General features: G+C 38.7%; 1 protein-coding gene and 3 long non-coding RNA genes across 4 annotated transcripts in view; 2 read left to right on the forward strand and 2 right to left on the reverse strand.

Moving 5' to 3' along the window:
* Positions 1-5,506: 5,506 nt before the first annotated feature.
* Positions 5,507-14,988, reverse strand: part of LOC125773561 (uncharacterized) — an 80,018-nt gene continuing 70,536 nt past the window's right edge. Inside the window, exon 3 of the long non-coding RNA XR_007420206.1 lies at positions 5,507-5,901. This is a non-coding gene — a long non-coding RNA (uncharacterized LOC125773561). The remainder of the gene's footprint in view (positions 5,902-14,988) is intronic.
* Positions 6,569-14,988, forward strand: part of LOC125773564 (uncharacterized) — a 57,592-nt gene continuing 49,172 nt past the window's right edge. The window contains exon 1 of the long non-coding RNA XR_007420212.1: positions 6,569-6,789. This is a non-coding gene — a long non-coding RNA (uncharacterized LOC125773564). The remainder of the gene's footprint in view (positions 6,790-14,988) is intronic.
* LOC125773565 (uncharacterized) lies at positions 10,493-12,410 on the reverse strand. Its single transcript, XR_007420214.1, has 2 exons — positions 12,347-12,410; positions 10,493-11,618 (listed from the first exon to the last, which is right to left on the reverse strand). It is a non-coding gene; the product is annotated as an uncharacterized LOC125773565 (long non-coding RNA).
* Positions 12,649-14,988, forward strand: part of LOC125773559 (uncharacterized) — a 32,820-nt gene continuing 30,480 nt past the window's right edge. The window contains exon 1 of the mRNA XM_049444402.1: positions 12,649-12,755. The gene's annotated coding sequence lies outside the window, so the exon portion shown is untranslated. The remainder of the gene's footprint in view (positions 12,756-14,988) is intronic.

Genomic DNA, 14,988 nt, shown 5'->3' on the forward strand with positions numbered 1-14,988 from the left:
AGAAACTAGATGTTTGTAGCCAAAGTTGGTGTTTTTGGTCAAAGTTGGTAGAAAACTAGATGTTTGTAGCCAAAGTTGGTGTTTTTTGGTCAAAGTTGGTAGAAACTAGATGTTTGTAGCCAAAGTTGGTGTTTTTGGTCAAAGTTGGTAGAAACTAGATGTTTGTAGCCAAAGTTGGTGTTTTTAGTCAAAGTTGGTAGAAACTAGATGTATGTAGCCAAAGTTGGTGTTTTTGGTCAAAGTTAGTAGAAACTAGATGTTTGTAGCCAAAGTTGGTGTTTTTGGTCAAAGTTGGTAGAAACTAGATGTTTGTAGCCAAAGTTGGTGTTTTTGGTCAAAGTTGGTAGAAAATGGATGTTTGTAGCCAAAGTTGGTGTTTTTGGTCAAAGTTGGTAGAAACTAGATGTTTGTAGCCAAAGTTGGTGTTTTTGGTCAAAGTTAGTAGAAACTAGATGTTTGTAGCCAAGTTGGTGTTTTTGGTCAAAGTTGGTAGAAAATGGATGTTTGTAGCCAAAGTTGGTGTTTTTGGTCAAAGTTGGTAGAAACTAGATGTTTGTAGCCAAAGTTGGTGTTTTTGGTCAAAGTTGGTAGAAACTAGATGTTTGTAGCCAAAGTTGGTGTTTTTGGTCAAAGTTGGTAGAAACTAGATGATTGTAGCCAAAGTTGGTGTTTTTGGTCAAAGTTAGTAGAAACTAGATGTTTGTAACCAAAGTTGGTGTTTTTGGTCAAAGTTGGTAGAAAATGGATGTTTGTAGCCAAAGTTGGTGTTTTTGGTCAAAGTTAGTAGAAAATGGATGTTTGTAGCCAAAGTTGGTGTTTTTGGTCAAAGTTGATAGAAAATGGATGTTTGTAGCCAAAGTTGATGTTTTTGGTCAAAGTTAGTAGAAACTAGATGTTTGTAGCCAAAGTTGGTAGAAACTAGATGTTTGTAGCCAAAATTGATGGTTTTCATCAATGTTGGTAGAAACTAGATGTTTGTAGTCAAAATTGATGGTTTTCATCAATGTTGGTAGAAACTAGATGTATGTAGTCAAAATTGATGGTTTTGGTCAAAGTTGGTAGAAACTAGATGTTTGTAGTCAAAATTGATGGTTTTCATCAACGTTGGTAGAAACTAGATGTATGTAGTTAAAATTGATGGTTTTCATCAATGTTGGTAGAAACTAGATGTATGTAGTCAAAATTGATGGTTTTCATCAATGTTGGTAGAAACTAGATGTTTGTAGTCAAAATTGATGGTTTTGGTCAAAGTTGGTAGAAACTAGATGTATGTAGCCAAAATTGATGGTTTTCATCAATGTTGGTTAACAATGACACAACACAGTCGAAGTTGGTACAAAACCATCGATTTTGGTCAATGTTGATGATTTTGGTCAAGGTTGGTTAACAATGACACAATACAGTCGAAGTTGGTACAAAACCATCGATTTTGGTCAATGTTGATGACTTTGGTCAATTTTGATGATTTTGTTCAATGTTGGTTGAAAATGACTCAATACAGTCGAAGTTGCTACAAAACCATTCGATTTCGGTCAAAGTTGATGTTTTTGGTCAAAGTTGGTGGAAACTCGAAGTTTGTAGTCAAAGTTGATGTTTTTGGTCAATGTTAGTAGAAACGAGATGTTTGTAGTCAAAGTATCTTCTTACTCCCCCTATCTTCTCACACCCCCTATCTTCTCACATCCCCTATCTTCTTACATCCCCTATCTTCTTACATCCCCTATCTTCTCACATCCCCTATCTTCTTACATCCCCTATCTTCTTACATCCCCTTATCGTGCGTAGCCCTGTAATCTACCGGGCCCGGAGTTTAAGCTAGTCTTAATATATATTTTCGTTAATGTAACGCTTTTCGGATGAGCCGTTCCCGCGCCTGGGGTTTCAGATCGCTTCATCCCGCTCGAATCGTCACGCTGGGCGTTTACGTTTCCATACTAGCGTTACAAGCCAATCAGAACGCTCAAATCCGGCAAAAAATACGCATATTTACAAACACCGGCAAACGTTTTCCTATCGCTACACGAGGGCCGGTGGTGTCGAACCCGTTCTCCGCTTTGTGCACGTTGCGCGCAAAGCGAGAAACGGGTTTGACGCTTTTTATGAGCATGTATTAGTACGCCGCGGAACGGGCCAATCTTGAGCCAGCGCGCGAGCGCGTGTGCGAGAGTGGGGGAAACCCACCTGGACGAGCTCATTTCAACCTCGACCGTGGTACGGTTCACATCGATACCGCGCTAACGCGGGAAGGAGCGCGCTCGATAAAAAAGAGACGGTTGCCGGTGATGTTTATTTTCGGTGGGGTGGGCATACGATCGATCAGCTGTGCGAGTGCGCATGCGCATGCGCGAGAGTGGGGGAAACCCACCTGGACGAGCTCATTTCAACCTCGACCGTGGTACGGTTCACATCGATACCGCGCTAAGGCGGGAAGGAGCGCGCACGATAGAAAAGAGACGGTTGCCGGTGATGTTTATTTTCGGTGGGGGTGGTATACGGTCGATCAGCTGTTGCTGTGCGAGTGCGCATGCGCGAGAGTGGGGGAAACCCACCTGGACGAGCTCATTTCAACCTCGACCGTGGTACGGTTCACATCGATACCGCGCTAAGGCGGGAAGGAGGCGCGCACGATAGAAAAGAGACGGTTGCCGGTGATGTTTATTTTCGGTGGGGGTGGTATACGGTCGATCAGCTGTTGCTGTGCGAGTGCGCATGCGCGAGCGCGCGATATTGCTGTGCATGAAATGACATGAAATGAAATCTTATGGAATTAAATTAAATTATATTAAACTTAATTAAATTAAATTAAATTGAAATAAAATAAATTGAATTAAATTCAAATAAATTCAATTATATTCAATTAAATTAAATTAAAAAATAAATTTAATAAAAGTATAATTACATTAAATTAAATTCAATTAAATTAAAGTAAATTAAAATAAATTGAAATAAATTAAAATTAATTAAATTAAATTAAATTAAATTTATTGAAATTTAATTACATTGCATTACATTGAATGTAATTAAAAAAGTTTACATTAGGTTTTTAATAAATTAAAAAACAATATAAATTACACTACATTCTTCACTTTTCATAACACTTCATTGAATAAATAAATTTAAACAATTATTTCATTTTATGCAATTTAATACACTTCACTATAATTCCAATAATTAATTAAATAAATGAATACATTTATTAACATTTCACATTAAATAATTTCAAACCACCTTCATACATTCTATTTAACCTAACTTATGTGCATTGCAGTGAAATTAATTTCATTTAGTGTAATTAATTTTAAATAAAATAAATATTAATTGCTATTAAAGCGGATATCCGATTTCAGACATACCATTTACAATTCAGCCAACATTTGCCATTCCCTCTCTTCGGTATGGGAACGCTTCGACCAATTAGTGCGCGGGAGAAAACGCGAGCGTGGGGGAAACCCACCTGGACGAGCTCATTTCAACCTCGACCGCGGCACGGTTCACATCGATACCACGCTAAGGCAAACGGAGCGCGCACGATACCAACAGCTGTTGACGGTGTCGCGTTGTGGTGGCATACGTTCGATCAGCTGTTGCGTGCGGTTGCATGCGTGCGTATTTATGCGCGCGCGTTATTGCGGCGCGTTATATTGAATTAAATGAAATGAATTGAAATATACTTCAATTAAATTAAATTAAATTATATTAAATTAAAATAAATTGTTTCATTTTTAATAAAATTAAAATAAATTGTAATAAATTAAATTAAATTATTTTTTTTCTATCCAACTTCATTTCAATCAATTCTACACAATCAATGATCATAACAGCCGACAAAATACGATTTATAAACAGTATTAACAAAAAATAAATCAAACCTTTGCTTCCCTTTTTTTCACATCGATACCGCGCTAAGGCAAACGGATCGCGCACGGTACCAACAGCTGTTGACCTTGACGGTTGTCGCGTTGTGATGGCATACGTTCGATCAGCTGTTGCGTGCGGTTGTATGCGTGCGTATTTATGCGCGCGCGTTATTGCGGCGCGTGATATTGAATTAAATGAAATTAATTGAAATAAAGTGCAATTAAATTAAATTAAATGCTATTAAATTTAACTAATTTATTTCATTTTTAATAAAATGAAAATAAATTGTAATAAATTAAATTAAATTATTTTTTTTCTAACAAACTTTATTTCAATCAATTCTACACAATCAATGATCATAACAGCCGACCAAAATCCGATTTATATCACTATTAACAAAAAATAAATCAAACCTTTGCTTCCCATTCTTTCACGTCGATACCGCGCTAAGGCAAACGGAGCGCGCACCGTATCAACAGCTGTTGCCGGTGTGTTTTTTTGTGGGTGGGGGTTGTGCCATATGTTCGATGAGCTGTTGCGTGCGGTTGCATGCGTGCGTATTTATGCGCGCGCGTTATTGCGGCGCGTGATATTGAATGAAATGAATTGAAATAAAGTGCAATTAAATTAAATTGAATAAAATAAAATTAAATTAAATTAAATTATTTCGTTTTTAATAAAATTAAAATAAATTGTAATAAATTAAATTAAATTATTTTTTTTCTATCCAACTTCATTTCAATCAATTCTACACAATCAATGATCATAACAGCCGACCAAAATCCGATTTATATCACTATTAACAAAAAATAAATCAAACCTTTGCTTCCCTTTCTTTCACATCGATACCGCGCTAAGGCAAACGGAGCGCGCACCGTATCAACAGCTGTTGCCGGTGTGTGTTTTTGTGGGTGGGGGTTGTGCCATATGTTCGATCAGCTGTTGCGTGCGGTTGCATGCGTGCGTATTTATGCGCGCGCGTTATTGCGGCGCGTGATATTGAATTAAATGAAATGAATTGAAATATAGTGCAATTAAATTAAATTAAATTCTATTAAATTAAATTAAATTATTTCATTCTTAAGGAAATTAAAATAAATTATAATAAATTAAATTAAATTATTTTTTTTCTATTCAACTTCATTTCAATCAATTCTACACAATCAATGATCATAACACCCGAATAAAATCCGATTTATATCAGTATTAACAAAAAATAAATCAAACCTTTGCTTTCCTTTCTTTCACATCGATACTGCGCTAAGGCAAACGGATCGCGCACCGTATCAACAGCTGTTGCCGGTGTTGTTTTTTTGTGGGTGGGGGTGGGTGGCATACGTTCGATCAGCTGTTGCGTGCGGTTGCATGCGTGCGTATTTATGCGCGCGCGTTATTGCGGCGCGTGGTATTGAATGAAATGAAATGAATTGACATAAAGTGCAATTAAATTACATTCAATTCTATTAAATTAATCTAAATTATTTCATTTTTAATAAAATGAAAATTAATTGTAATAAATTAAATTAAATTATTTTATTTCTAACAAACTTTATTTCAATCAATTCTACACAATCAATGATCATAACAGCCGAATAAAATCCGATTTATATCAGTATTAACAAAAAATAAATCAAACCTTTGCTTTCCTTTTTTTCACATCGATACCGCGCTAAGGCAAACGGAGCGCGCACGGTACCAACAGCTGTTGCCGGTGTTTTTTTTTGTGGGTGGGGGTTGTGCCATATGTTCGATCAGCTGTTGCGTGCGGTTGCATGCGTGCGTATTTATGCGCGCGCGTTATTGCGGCGCGTGATATTGAATGAAATGAATTGAAATAAAGTGCAATTAAATTAAATTGAATAAAATAAAATTAAATTAAATTAAATTATTTCGTTTTTAATAAAATTAAAATAAATTGTAATAAATTAAATTAAATTATTTTTTTTCTAACAAACTTTATTTCAATCAATTCTACACAACCAATGATCATAACAACCGACCAAAATCCGATTTATAACAGTATTAACAAAAAATAAATCAAACCTTTGCTTCCCTTTTTTTCACATCGATACCGCGCTAAGGCAAACGGAGCGCGCACCGTATCAACAGCTGTTGCCGGTGTGTTTTTTTGTGGGTGGGGGTGGTGCCATATGTTCGATTAGCTGTTGCTGTGGGAGTGAGCATGCTTGCGCGCGCGCGATATTGCTGTGCATGAAATGACATGAAATGACATGAAACAACATGAAACGACAAGAAATGACATGAAATGACATGAAATGATATGAAATGATATGAAATGATATGAAATGATATGAAATGATATGAAATGATATGAAATGATATGAAATGATATGAAATGATATGAAATGATATGAAATGATATGAAATGATATGAAATGATATGAAATGAAATGAAATGTTATGGAATTAAATTAAATTAAATTAAAATAAAATAAATTAATTTATCATAAATTAAATTATAATAAATTAAATTAAATTATTTCTTTTCTATCAAACTTTATTTCAACCAATTTTCCACAATCAATGATTATAACAGCCGACCAAAATCCGATTTAAAACAGTACTAACAAAAATTAAATCAAACCTTTTCTTCCCATTCTTTCGCATGGGAACGATTCGATCAATCAGTGCGAGAGAGCAACAGAGAGTGGTGGAACACCTGAATGGACTCATTTGATAAAATACAATTTAATGTAATTAAATAAAAAAAAACCGCACGCCCATATTTTGAACGGTTGCCATTACAAACAGTTTTGCACATATTCTTGCAGAAAACTTCACGATTTGTTAAATGTATATTTAATTGTATCACACACTTCCACACATAATAAGTAGAATACTGTAATGAAGATGAAATCAAAATGCAATTTAAAACATTGGCTTAAATTGAATTGCAATTTACGCCGGAAGGTTCCGCGTATGGGTAAAAAAATTTATGTGCACACACAATTGCATATATTATTGTCAACAAACCCAATAAATGACAGTTGAGCCGAAAATATAAGCATAATTCGACATTATTACGTTATGAATCTGCGATGACATTTTTACTGACATCACTTTTACTACACACCCAATGCAAATGGCGGTAAAGCTTTCCAAATGGTTCCAATGCATATGGAAAAGCTCTCGCATCACAGAGCTTTTGATGTAAAGCTTTCGTTTGGGTACAATATAAAGCTTTCATTAGGTGTAGCGGACAAGTTCGGCACATTTTCCGCATGGCATTAAAATTGAATTGTATTTTACACCGGAACGTTCCGGTGTACGATATCGTTAATGTGCATGATAATTACACATATTATCACATACCAAGCAAGTGAAGGACGATTGAGCCGATTGGGTCCAAATGTAAGCAATGTGATGAAAGAAATAAACGAATTATATTCCGCTGCGCTTTAATTGTTGTCGGTAGGAATGAAAACTTCTTTCCAGTACATTTAATGTTTTTAAAATCTTATTTTCTCGATTCTTATTTTTTCTTTTATAAAAGATTTTCTCGATTTTTACAAAAAAATCCTCATTTTGTCACTTGCATGCTTATAACTCGGTCAGTTTCCAATGGATCTTCAATTGTAAAACAGATATGGATAGATCTGCTTATAAACTACCAAAAGTTATTCTACGCCGATGTGCTAAGTTGTCTGTGTCAAATGTTATTCGAGATACAAAGACTTAAAATTTTCTCGGTTTTTCAAAAAAAAAAAATTTCTCATTTTGCCACTTTGCATGCTTATAACTCGGTCAGTTTCCAATTGATCTTCAATTGTAACACAGATATGGATAGATCTTCTCATAAGCTTATAAGCTAAAAATGGTGCAAGTTGGACCAAAAACCCGAAAAAGTACCTAGGTAAATGCGATGGTTGTTCGTCGAATAGCTCCGGCCACAGACATGGTAGCGATTAGTGGTGCATGGAAGAAATCTAGCCACAAGTGCCATCTAGCCATGGCCAGAAGAAAGTGTGGCGATATCTTGGATACCGGCGGAGCTATGGGGCAAATACGGGCCAAAAATGGTGCAAGTTGGACCAAAAACCCGACCAAGTGCGCGAGGCGCTTTCGTGAATAGCTCCGGCCACAGACATGGTAGCGATTAGTGATGTATGGAAGAAATCTAGCCACAAGTGCCGTCTAGCCATGGACAGAAAAAAGTGTGGCGATATCTTGGATACCGGCGGAGCTATGGGGCAAATACGGGCCAAAAATGGTGCAAGTTAGACCAAAAACCCGAAAAAGTACCTAGGTAAATGCGATGGTTGTTCGTCGAATAGCTCCGGCCACAGACATGGTAGCGATTAGTGGTGCTTGGAAGAAATCTAGCCACAAGTGCCATCTAGCCATGGCCAGAAGAAAGTGTGGCGATATCTTGGATACCGGCGGAGCTATGGGGCAAATACGGGCCAAAATTGGTGCAAGTTGGACCAAAAACCCGACCAAGTGCGCGAGGCGCTTTCGTGAATAGCTCCGGCCACAGACATGGTAGCGATTAGTGGTGCATGGAAGAAATCTAGCCACAAGTGCCATCTAGCCATGGCCAGAAGAAAGTGTGGCGATATCTTGGATACCGGCGGAGCTATGGGGCAAATACGGGCCAAAAATGGTGCAAGTTGGACCAAAAACCCGACCAAGTGCGCGAGGCGCTTTCGTGAATAGCTCCGGCCACAGACATGGTAGCGATTAGTGGTGCATGGAAGAAATCTAGCCACAAGTGCCGTCTAGCCATGGACAGAAAAAAGTGTGGCGATATCTTGGATACCGGCGGAGCTATGGGGCAAATACGGGCCAAAAATGGTGCAAGTTAGACCAAAAACCCGAAAAAGTACCTAGGTAAATGCGATGGTTGTTCGTCGAATAGCTCCGGCCACAGACATGGTAGCGATTAGTAGTGCATGGAAGAAATCTAGCCACAAGTGCCATCTAGCCATGGCCAGAAGAAAGTGTGGCGATATCTTGGATACCGGCGGAGCTATGGGGCAAATACGGGCCAAAAATGGTGCAAGTTGGACCAAAAACCCGACCAAATGCGCGAGGCGCTTTCGTGAATAGCTCCGGCCACAGACATGGTAGCGATTAGTAGTGCATGGAAGAAATCTAGCCACAAGTGCCATCTAGCCATGGCCAGAAGAAAGTGTGGCGATATCTTGGATACCGGCGGAGCTATGGGGCAAATACGGGCCAAAAATGGTGCAAGTTGGACCAAAAACCCGACCAAGTGCGCGAGGCGCTTTCGTGAATAGCTCCGGCCACAGACATGGTAGCGATTAGTGGTGCATGGAAGAAATCTAGCCACAAGTGCCGTCTAGCCATGGACAGAAAAAAGTGTGGCGATATCTTGGATACCGGCGGAGCTATGGGGCAAATACGGGCCAAAAATGGTGCAAGTTAGACCAAAAACCCGAAAAAGTACCTAGGTAAATGCGATGGTTGTTCGTCGAATAGCTCCGGCCACAGACATGGTAGCGATTAGTAGTGCATGGAAGAAATCTAGCCACAAGTGCCATCTAGCCATGGCCAGAAGAAAGTGTGGCGATATCTTGGATACCGGCGGAGCTATGGGGCAAATACGGGCCAAAAATGGTGCAAGTTAGACCAAAAACCCGACCAAATGCGCGAGGCGCTTTCGTGAATAGCTCCGGCCACAGACATGGTAGCGATTAGTAGTGCATGGAAGAAATCTAGCCACAAGTGCCATCTAGCCATGGCCAGAAGAAAGTGTGGCGATATCTTGGATACCGGCGGAGCTATGGGGCAAATACGGGCCAAAAATGGTGCAAGTTAGACCAAAAACCCGAAAAAGTACCTAGGTAAATGCGATGGTTGTTCGTCGAATAGCTCCGGCCACAGACATGGTAGCGATTAGTGATGTATGGAAGAAATCTAGCCACAAGTGCCGTCTAGCCATGGCCAGAAGAAAGTGTGGCGATATATTGGATACCGGCGGAGCTATGGGGCAAATACGGGCCAAAAATGGTGCAAGTTGGACCAAAAACCCGAGAAAGTACCTAGGTAAATGCGATGGTTGTTCGTCGAATAGCTCCGGCCACAGACATGGTAGCGATTAGTGGTGCATGGAAGAAATCTAGCCACAAGTGCCATCTAGCCATGACCAGAAGAAAGTGTGGCGATATCTTGGATACCGGCGGAGCTATGGGGCAAATACGGGCCAAAAATGGTGCAAGTTGGACCAAAATCCCGACCAAGTGCGCGAGGCGCTTTCGTGAATAGCTCCGGCCACAGACATGGTAGCGATTAGTAGTGCATGGAAGAAATCTAGCCACAAGTGCCATCTAGCTATGGCCAGAAGAAAGTGTGGCGATATCTTGGATACCGGCGGAGCTATGGGGCAAATACGGGCCAAAAATGGTGCAAGTTAGACCAAAAACCCGAAAAAGTACCTAGGTAAATGCGATGGTTGTTCGTCGAATAGCTCCGGCCACAGACATGGTAGCGATTAGTGATGTATGGAAGAAATCTAGCCACAAGTGCCGTCTAGCCATGGCCAGAAAAAAGTGTGGCGATATATTGGATACCGGCGGAGCTATGGGGCAAATACGGGCCAAAAATGGTGCAAGTTGGACCAAAAACCCGAGAAAGTACCTAGGTAAATGCGATGGTTGTTCGTCGAATAGCTCCGGCCACAGACATGGTAGCGATTAGTGGTGCATGGAAGAAATCTAGCCACAAGTGCCATCTAGCCATGACCAGAAGAAAGTGTGGCGATATCTTGGATACCGGCGGAGCTATGGGGCAAATACGGGCCAAAAATGGTGCAAGTTGGACCAAAATCCCGACCAAGTGCGCGAGGCGCTTTCGTGGTGCATGGAAGAAATCTAGCCACAAGTGCCATCTAGCTATGGCCAGAAAAAAGTGTGGCGATATCTTGGATACCGGCGGAGCTATGGGGCAAATACGGGCCAAAAATGGTGCAAGTTGGACCAAAAACCCGACCAAGTGCGCGAGGCGCTTTCGTGAATACTCATTTTGTCACTTTGGATGCTTATAACTCGGTCAGTTTCCAATGGATCTTCAATTGTAACACAGATATGGATAGATCTTCTCATAAGCTACCAAAAGTTATTCTATGCCGATGTGCTAAGTTGTCTGTGTCAAATGTTATTCGAGATACAAAGACTTAAAATTTTCTCGGTTTTTCCAAAAAAAATTTCTCATTTTGCCACTTTGGATGCTTATAACTCGGTAAGTTTCCAATGGATCTTCAATTGTAACACAGATATGGATAGATCTTCTCATAAGCTACAAAAAGTTATTCTACGCCGATGCGCTAAGTTGTGTGTGTCAAATGTTTTTCGAGATACAAAGACTTAAAATTTTCTCGGTTTTTCCAAAAAAAATTTCTCATTTTGCCACTTTGGATGCTTATAACTCGGTCAGTTTCCAATGGATCTTCAATTGTAACACAGATATGGATAGATCTTTTCATAAGCTACCAAAAGTTATTCTACGCCGATGTGCTAAGTTGTTTGTGTCAAATGTTATTCGAGATACAAAGACTTAAATTTTTCTTGGTTTTTCAAACAAAAATTTCTCATTTTGCCACTTTGGATGCTTATAACTCGGTCAGTTTCCAATGGATCTTCAATTGTAACACAGATTTGGATAGATCTGCTCATTAGCTACCATAAGTTGTTCAACGTCGATGTGCTCAGATGTCTGTGGAAAAAGTTATTCGAAAAAGTAACTTCTAATTCATTGAATGGCTTATACGAATTGGCTACCTTCAGGCTGTTTTCTCGCGGTTCGCATTTCAACTTCTCTTTTTTGCCCATATCTCAGTCATTTATCAACCGATTTTGGATTTTTTTTTGTGATTTGGATAGATCTCAATGAATGCAAGCTAAAAGTGTACACGGCCATGTGCTCCGATGTCGGACAAAAAAGTTATTCGCGACCTAAGCTTTTTCTGTCACCTGCCGTAACTCGGTCAGTTTCCAATGGATCTTCAATTGTAACACAGATATGGATAGATCTTCTCATAAGCTACCAAAAGTTATTCTACGCCGATGTGCTAAGTTGTCCGTGTCAAATGTTATTCGAAAAAGTAACTTCTAATTCATTGAATGGCTTATACGAATTGCCTACCTTCAGGCTGATTTCTCGCGGTTCGCATTTCAACTTCTCTTTTTTGCCCATATCTCAGTCATTTATCAACCGATTTCGGATTTTCTTTGTGATTTGGATAGATCTCAATGAATGCAAGCTAAAAGTCTTACACGACCATGTGCTCCGATGTCGGACAAAAAAGTTATTCGCGACCTAAGCTTTTTCTGTCACCTGCCATAACTCGGTCAGTTTCCAATGGATCTTCAATTGTAACACAGATATGGATAGATCTTCTCATAAGCTACCAAAAGTTATTCTACGCCGATGTGCTAAGTTGTCCGTGTCAAATGTTATTCGAAAAAGTAACTTCTAATTCATTGAATGGCTTATACGAATTGCCTACCTTCAGGCTGATTTCTCGCGGTTCGCATTTCAACTTCTCTTTTTTGCCCATATCTCAGTCATTTATCAACCGATTTTGGATTTTCTTTGTGATTTGGATAGATCTCAATGAATGCAAGCTAAAAGTCTTACACGACCATGTGCTCCGATGTCGGACAAAAAAGTTATTCGCGACCTAAGCTTTTTCTGTCACCTGCCATAACTCGGTCAGTTTCCAATGGATCTTCAATTGTAACAGAGATTTGGATAGATCCGTTCATTAGCTACCATAAGTTGTTTTACGTCGATGTGCTCAGATGTATTTCAATTTGTCCATCAATTCGTTCTTTTGAAGAAGGGCACTGAACAGATTATTTTTCGGATATAAAAATACCTGTGCATAACATTTTCAACCACCTGTTCCAATGCAGGTAAAAACATTGGAAATAGTAAAAAATGTTGTGGCAAACAGAGAGGAACATTGTTTGCGGCCAATAGCATCGCACACATTCTCGCACACATTCTACATACGCGGATGTAGCTGATGGTTTTGGTCAAAGTTAGTAGAAACTAGATGTTTGTGACCAAAGTTGATGGTTTTGGTCAATGTTAGTAGAAACTAGATGTTTGTAGCCAAAGTTGGTGTTTTTGGTCAAAGTTGGTAGAAAATGGATGTTTGTAGCCAAAGTTGGTGTTTTTGGTCAAAGTTAGTAGAAAATGGATGTTTGTAGCCAAAGTTGGTGTTTTTGGTCAAAGTTGGTAGAAACTAGATGTTTGTAGCCAAAGTTGGTGTTTTTGGTCAAAGTTGGTAGAAACTAGATGTTTGTAGCCAAAGTTGGTGTTTTTGGTTAAAGTTGGTAGAAACTAGATGTTTGTAGCCAAAGTTGGTGTTTTTGGTCAAAGTTGGTAGAAACAAGATGTTTGTAGCCAAAGTTGGTGTTTTTGGTCAAAGTTAGTAGAAAATGGATATTTGTAGCCAAAGTTGGTGTTTTTGGTCAAAGTTGGTAGAAAATGGATGTTTGTAGCCAAAGTTGGTGTTTTTGGTTAAAGTTGGTAGAAACTAGATGTTTGTAGCCAAAGTTGGTGTTTTTGGTCAAAGTTAGTAGAAAATGGATGTTTGTAGCCAAAGTTGGTGTTTTTGGTCAAAGTTGGTAGAAAATGGATGTTTGTAGCCAAAGTTGGTGTTTTTGGTCAAAGTTGGTAGAAACTAGATGTTTGTAGCCAAAGTTGGTGTTTTTGGTCAAAGTTGGTAGAAACAAGATGTATGTAGCCAAAGTTGGTGTTTTTGGTCAAAGTTGGTAGAAACTAGATGTTTGTAGCCAAAGTTGGTGTTTTTGGTCAAAGTTGGTAGAAAATGGATGTTTGTAGCCAAAGTTGGTGGTTTTGGTCAAAGTTGGTAGGAAATGGATGTTTGTAGCCAAACTTGGTGTTTTTGGTTAAAGTTGGTAGAAACTAGATGTTTGTAGCCAAAGTTGGTGTTTTTGGTCAAAGTTGGTAGAAACTAGATGTTTGTAGCCAAAGTTGGTGTTTTTGGTCAAAGTTGGTAGAAACTAGATGTTTGTAGCCAAAGTTGGTGTTTTTGGTCAAAGTTGGTAGAAACTAGATGTTTGTAGCCAAAGTTGGTGTTTTTAGTCAAAGTTGGTAGAAACTAGATGATTGTAGCCAAAGTTGGTGTTTTTGGTCAAAGTTAGTAGAAACTAGATGTTTGTAGCCAAAGTTGGTGTTTTTGGTCAAAGTTGGTAGAAACTAGATGTTTGTAGCCAAAGTTGGTGTTTTTGGTCAAAGTTGGTAGAAAATGGATGTTTGTAGCCAAAGTTGGTGTTTTTGGTCAAAGTTGGTAGAAACTAGATGATTGTAGCCAAAGTTGGTGTTTTTGGTCAAAGTTAGTAGAAACTAGATGTTTGTAGCCAAAGTTGGTGTTTTTGGTCAAAGTTGGTAGAAAATGGATGTTTGTAGCCAAAGTTGGTGTTTTTGGTCAAAGTTGGTAGAAACTAGATGTTTGTAGCCAAAGTTGGTGTTTTTGGTCAAAGTTGGTAGAAACTAGATGTTTGTAGCCAAAGTTGGTGTTTTTGGTCAAAGTTGGTAGAAACTAGATGATTGTAGCCAAAGTTGGTGTTTTTGGTCAAAGTTAGTAGAAACTAGATGTTTGTAACCAAAGTTGGTGTTTTTGGTCAAAGTTGGTAGAAAATGGATGTTTGTAGCCAAAGTTGGTGTTTTTGGTCAAAGTTAGTAGAAAATGGATGTTTGTAGCCAAAGTTGGTGTTTTTGGTCAAAGTTGATAGAAAATGGATGTTTGTAGCCAAAGTTGATGTTTTTGGTCAAAGTTAGTAGAAACTAGATGTTTGTAGCCAAAGTTGGTAGAAACTAGATGTTTGTAGCCAAAATTGATGGTTTTCATCAATGTTGGTAGAAACTAGATGTTTGTAGTCAAAATTGATGGTTTTCATCAATGTTGGTAGAAACTAGATGTATGTAGTCAAAATTGATGGTTTTGGTCAAAGTTGGTAGAAACTAGATGTTTGTAGTCAAAATTGATGGTTTTCATCAACGTTGGTAGAAACTAGATGTATGTAGTTAAAATTGATGGTTTTCATCAATGTTGGTAGAAACTAGATGTATGTAGTCAAAATTGATGGTTTTCATCAATGTTGGTAGAAACTAGAT

The sequence above is a fragment of the Anopheles funestus genome (assembly GCF_943734845.2).
Source record: "Anopheles funestus chromosome X unlocalized genomic scaffold, idAnoFuneDA-416_04 X_unloc_4, whole genome shotgun sequence".
NCBI lineage: Eukaryota > Metazoa > Arthropoda > Insecta > Diptera > Culicidae > Anopheles > Anopheles funestus.